Below are 6,145 nucleotides of genomic sequence, written 5' to 3' on the forward strand. Positions count from 1 at the left end.
TAGATAGCATTGGTCTTGATGGCTATTTTAACTGGGTCCACATTTGCCATTTATCCTAAATCTCTCTCGGTGAAATCCCACACCTCTGGTGTCACCTTTTGTTGTAGCTCTTCCGGTAAGTCCTGAATTGTCAGAGTCTTGATGGCTGTACCGGGCCTTAGCAACATTAGTTTGTACAGGCCATCTTCATCTGGGGTCTGAATTTCGACGCCTTTTGGTGTGCAAAAGATGGTACAGTTCATTTTGCACAACAAATCACGTCCCAGTAGATTCACTGGACTAGAGTCACAGACAACAAATCTGTGCATTTCTTTGAAATTCCCTATAGAAATCTCCATTGGTTCAATTACAGGAGTACTAATTATCTGATTTGACACGCCCACTACTTGGATAGCTTCTCCTGAGAGGGGTAGGTTTGGAACGTCCGCTGTTCTCACAGTCGAACGGGTAGCACCAGTGTCCAACAGAAAGGTGACGTCATTTCCTTCAACCTTTCCTTCAATGTATGGCCCTGTCTGGTCTACCGGTAAGGAGGCGCCAAGCACGCACTCCTCGTCCTCCCCCCTCAGGCCCCGTCAGTATTGTTCATCACAGAGGAATGTATCATTTAACAGGAATTGCGAAGTTGCTGCATTTCTCTCATCCCCTCCTTCCCATACCTCGACCCCCTCATTCTGCTGAGCCTGATTCTTGCAATTAGGTCTAGGAGCTCGAGGCAATGGATGCTGGTTTACCTGTTGCTGATTCTTTCGTGGCCCCTCTTTCTGTACCTGTGGATTTAAACCATTTATGGGGGCATTACCAGCCTGCAAATGTGGACACTTGTCTCTCCTGTGCCCTATCTGACCGCACCCGTGACATGGGAACTTTTTCTTAGCCTCTTCTTTACTCATCTTTACTCAGGGCTTCCCTCCTCCCCCAGAGTTAGTGTTTTGAGTATTATTATTCATTTTACTTAACAGTTTCTATTGTTGCTCAGCCAATTTTACTTGTGCCCACATAACTTTCTCTTTTAGGGCTTTCTTCTTGTTCTCCATCTCATCCTCACAGTATTTGGCGTACTTAAGGACCTCATCTATGGGCTTTCCCTGCCAACAGATTTTATTATCCCTAATCCACTGGGATATTTCAGGTCTCAAACCCAACACGAATCGATAAATGAAATGGGTCATATCTTTCATTTCAATGTTATCGATTCCACTGTAGGTTTTGAATACCTGTAGCAATCTTTCGTAATAGGAGTGCACGGTTTCATTATGATCCTGAGTAGTTCTATCTATTCGGGTCCAATCAGTTTCCTTTGCTGGCATTTTTCCTTTTAGGTATTGTATGACTTGACCATACTTTCTCATTACGTCTGGAGAGGGAGCTCTGGTTCGGGAGTCTCTCTCATATTCTTCACTGGGCCAATCAATTAATAATCCACATTTGTAAAGCGCACAATCACCCGTAAGGGTCTCTAGGCGCTGGGGGCCGTCGGGAAGATTAAGCAAGCTATTGCCCAGAGTCACATGGTACTGGGCTAATCTGCCGCTGGCCCTGGGGATCGAACCGTGATCCCCAGATTCCGGAGTCAGTCGCCCTGGCCGCGGCGCCACAATTGCAATCTTGCACTCAGTCCATAAATCTACAGGAACTACAATGTCAAAGAACCCATCCAGGTCCTTCAGGAGACACTTTTGTACCTTCACAAATCGCTCAACCTGCCTGTACCACTCCACTGGTTTCTCTCTTAATTTTGGGAAGTCATTGGTAAAGGACACAATATCCTGTCGGGACCACGGGACATGTACATATTTCCCACCTGGTACTTCTATCATGGGATACAGTTTTTCTGCTTGGCCTACTTCTTTTAACACGTATTCGGAAGTTTTTGGTTTGGCCTTACTATCTTCCTTTTTCTTTGCCCACCTGGCTTTCCATTTATCTAGATCTCCCCATTTCTGCAGTATGTTCAGCAATTCTTTTACCTGTATCTTCTTTCCTGACACATTCATGTTCTCCAAATCCTTGTCGGAGAATTCGGCTCTATAGGGTTTCTGTAAGACTTTGGATCGGCTAACATCAATTCCCATATCAGCAGCTGTGTCCATTAATTTCTCGTGGAGCACTCTAGTGTTCCGAGTAAGGCTTTTGCTGATAAACAGCAACTTTTCCTCACTGAGAGTATTCAATCTATCTAATCCCACATTTCCGGACATTAGCTCTTCCATTTCTATCCTTAGCCTGTAGATATATAAAGGTTTGGGCAGGGGAGTTTCCTTTTCTATTTCTCTGGTCCATCTATCCAGTTCTTCTGGAGTCACCACTGTGGTACTCCTGATCTCTGAAGTTGTTTCAATTAGGACTTCCTTTGCCTTAGCCTGATTTCCTGCCCGTGGTACACTGGTTCCGGGTTCCCTTATGGGCAAATCCATTAAGGAGATCACGGACTCACATTCACTTGCCTGATCATCAACTATGAGCGGCTCTTTTCTTGGGGGTGCTGCAATTAGAGTAATAACTGGAGTTCTTGGACTAGCCTGCCTATCCCCATAAAGAGGTATAGCAGGACCAATAGTTACTGGGATTGTCAGGGCATCAGGACTGGGATTTATCTGAGCTATGGTCTGAATTAGTTCATTTTGTTGTTTAATCAGTGCTTCTCTTTCCCGTTCATGCAAAAGCCTTTCCGTAAAGTTGTCATGCATTACTTAGGGTACCAAAGGAGGGTATATACTCGGGGCAGTAGGGAGTACTAAACTTGGTCTGTCCTCACCAAAAGGTCGGTAATTTGGGACCGTTGTACCAGGTCTGCAAAACTCGTCACTACTACTGGCTTTGCTACCAGCACCAGTTACATCTGTCTCACTGGCCCTTCTACCTCTAGGATGTCGGAACAATGGATTTTTCGAGCTTAGGGGCCCAGATTCTTCAGCATAAGGAGGTGGATTTTTCATTAACAAATCCTCCAGGTATTCATCCTCCGAATCCCCCATAGCCATCAGATGTCGAGTTTTCTCTGCCTTTTTTCCTCCCCCTTGTTCAGTTACCCCAAACATCGGAAATAGTCCCTCAACCATCATATTCTGTCTCCACTGCTTCATCTTTTGCTCTTTTGTTTCCCGCTGTAATTTTGGATACCATTTGCTCACTCCCTTATCCATTCGGGGTCTGTCTCGCTCTAGAGCCTCAATCTCCCATTCCTCTAAAGCTTCATATTGCGTTAATCTGGGTCGGGGGTGTAATTCATTCATTCGGGTCCTCAAGTTAAACAGGATTCTACCATTAAAGGTACCATCGAGGGGAAATGCTAGGACTCCGTCATCTTCAGTATACTTTACCCAATTTTCCAACCACACACAGGTATGATACCCTTTATCAAACATCATAAAGGATGCGGGAGTATTAGGAGGTGGAATGATCACACCCTCCCTAGTTCTAATGGGCTTGTCTTTCTTGAAATAATTATTGATCTTTTCGGTAAGGGTCAATTTTCTTTTTCCTCCGTACATATTGTAAGGTCTACCTCTTAGCATCTGCTCCTCATGAAAACCTAGGTTTTGCGGATTAGGTAAGAATTCAGGATACCACATACACCTCTTGAAACTATCTTCGAGCTCGGATTGATTAATTTTGTCTACATATGTGCTTCCAATGCTAGCGCGTCTTTCAATTCACGGCAACCAATCAGCACTGAGGTTGCAAAAAGCTCTGACCAATGGGTGCACGGCCCCTTCGTGAGACGCGGTCTCACTCCTCGGCGCTCACCCTCCCTTACAATTTTGGCTTCGCTACACACCCGCTGGCTCAACCAATACTAGCGCGGCACGGAGTGACGTCAGTGCAGCCTTGCGACCGACTCCCTCCTTCACAAGGTAACGGAAACTTTGAATTTTTCTTAAAGTGCAAGTACTTAGTTTAGTTAACAACGTATAACATTCGCCACTGTGCTTGAGGGTTTTAAAAAGAAAAAGGGGTTTTCTTTTACTGCAAGTAAACCACTTCCGTCTACTTTTCATTCACTACGGATAGATCTCTTCTGCCTATCCTCTCTTACAAGCATTAGAGAACCTGCTACTTCTTTGACTCATCCACTTCTTTCCGGGATATATACTAAGTCAAACTTTCACCAGCGAACTCCTTTGCTGTCACTCAAGCTCCGAAGAACCTATTACTCCTGCCGCACGTGACCCTTACTAGGTGATATCACAACGGGAGTTTCATCAGGGTACTCGTAGCTAACATTTATACATCAATTAATTCGTGAAATCCTAATTAGCGCTTCCAGTTCTGCCTAACCATGCACTAATCTCCCTCCTAGCCAGTGACCTCACAGCCAAGTGGATTCTACTCACCACCTGCTATTTTATTTCCCCAGGGATTCCAAACAACATAGAACACTTACTCACAATTTTGTTAATTACATGCAATAATATAGCAGCATTTCATGAGATATAATTTCAAAACCTTTTATAACATTTAAATGCAATAACAACCTTATTTTAGCAGCAATAAAAATTTTAGCAGCACATTTTATTTTTCAGGGTTCATCAGAAACTATCTTATCTACCTATCTTAACTAGTCCTAACCATATCTCTGCTACCAGAAAATTACTGATAGAGTGCGCAGGTCGCCCGACTCTTAGTTTTACCAGATTTCACGCACTTGGGCCCATGACGTGATTATGGCAGTATTTTTGTGAATCGGGCGAGTTTACACACCACCATCAGTAATTCTATGTGTTTTCTATAACACTATTACTGAAGTACCTGACTTACCCCAGGCACATATTCTCCTGATGAATCAGGAGCTAGCAGTGGACAAGAGATAAGACAATCCTAAATACTTTATTCATTCAATAACACTTTTATGATTCTTAATGACCACAGACACCTGAAGGGTTTTAAGGATTTTTATATAGTAAGTAAAATTCAGAGAGACAAGAGTATAAGACTTATACAGATCAAAATATCAATAATCAGGATTACAACTATAATGTAGCTATGGATGAGGGCAAGCACCATTGAGTGCGAGTGGAAAAATACTACTGGGAAAGGGTAACAGGGAACATGCTATTCAGATTCAGGCTTATACTAGGGAAGGTGAGTTAAACACATTAGTCAGTAAATTGCTAAAGTTTCTACAAGTGAATCAAAAATCCTAATCGTAGCCTATCTACTAAACTAAGCTTAGATCCTAGACATCAATAATCTTAATCACACTAGTTAAGTAAAACAGTTTCAATATACCCTACAGGACGGGGAAAAATGGAACACAACTAATAAACAGTTTGCATATACGACATTTGGAGATGACAGAGAGAATATCATGGGCATAGAGGCTTTATTAAAAGAGTAGGAGGAAGGAGAATAGATAGACGAACACCCACAATATATTTACCTAAGACAGGAATGAGGACTAACCCTGGCCACAGGTCAGCTTTGGGAAAGGCGAGGACAAGGACCCTCAAGGATTTAGGATACCAGTAGGTGAGCAGGTACAGCTCACGGACAATCAGGACAGGATACCCCTCAGGATTTGGGTCAGGACTGGGCTCACCAAAGGGCACGACCAACCCCTGCAGCTTCGGATGCAACGCCTGCGCTACTCCCTCTCTGCACGGAATCTGCCAGTAACCCCGATTGGGTTCTCGAATCTCCCAGTAAAGTGCTTCGCCAGCACTTAAGATTATTTCCACCCCATGGAGTTTGTGGAAATTTCGGGCAGAGTGCTCCGCAGCCCTCTGTATCAATCACCTATAGAGTTCGTAGGGTCGGTGACAGGTCAGCTACTCAGACAAGTCGGACAATTTCTCTAGCTAAAACTAGGCTAGTTATACCCTTTACGGGTCCCTAGACCACCCACAAATGTTGCAAGTGACAGGATCCCCAACTTATGATTGGTCAGGAGAGGTGGTTAGGTCATTGTCACCACCTAAAATTCTGTGTTCCCATGATGAATATTAAATTTTCGTACCCACCCCTTACATTCCAGTTCCCATGGTTTGAGAAAGGTGTAAAACAATAGGACACACATAACTTTATACAATTGTATAATTTTTAGGCCAGCCGAAATCTTCTCCCAGTACAAGTAAGATTTTCTCAGGCGCATCTCAGCTTCGGAAGCCAGCTGGCTTGGGTTTGCTTCTGCGCGGTTCGGCTT

Source organism: Lissotriton vulgaris, chromosome 2_1 (genome assembly GCF_964263255.1).
Source record: "Lissotriton vulgaris chromosome 2_1, aLisVul1.2, whole genome shotgun sequence".
In the NCBI taxonomy this organism is placed as follows: domain Eukaryota; kingdom Metazoa; phylum Chordata; class Amphibia; order Caudata; family Salamandridae; genus Lissotriton; species Lissotriton vulgaris.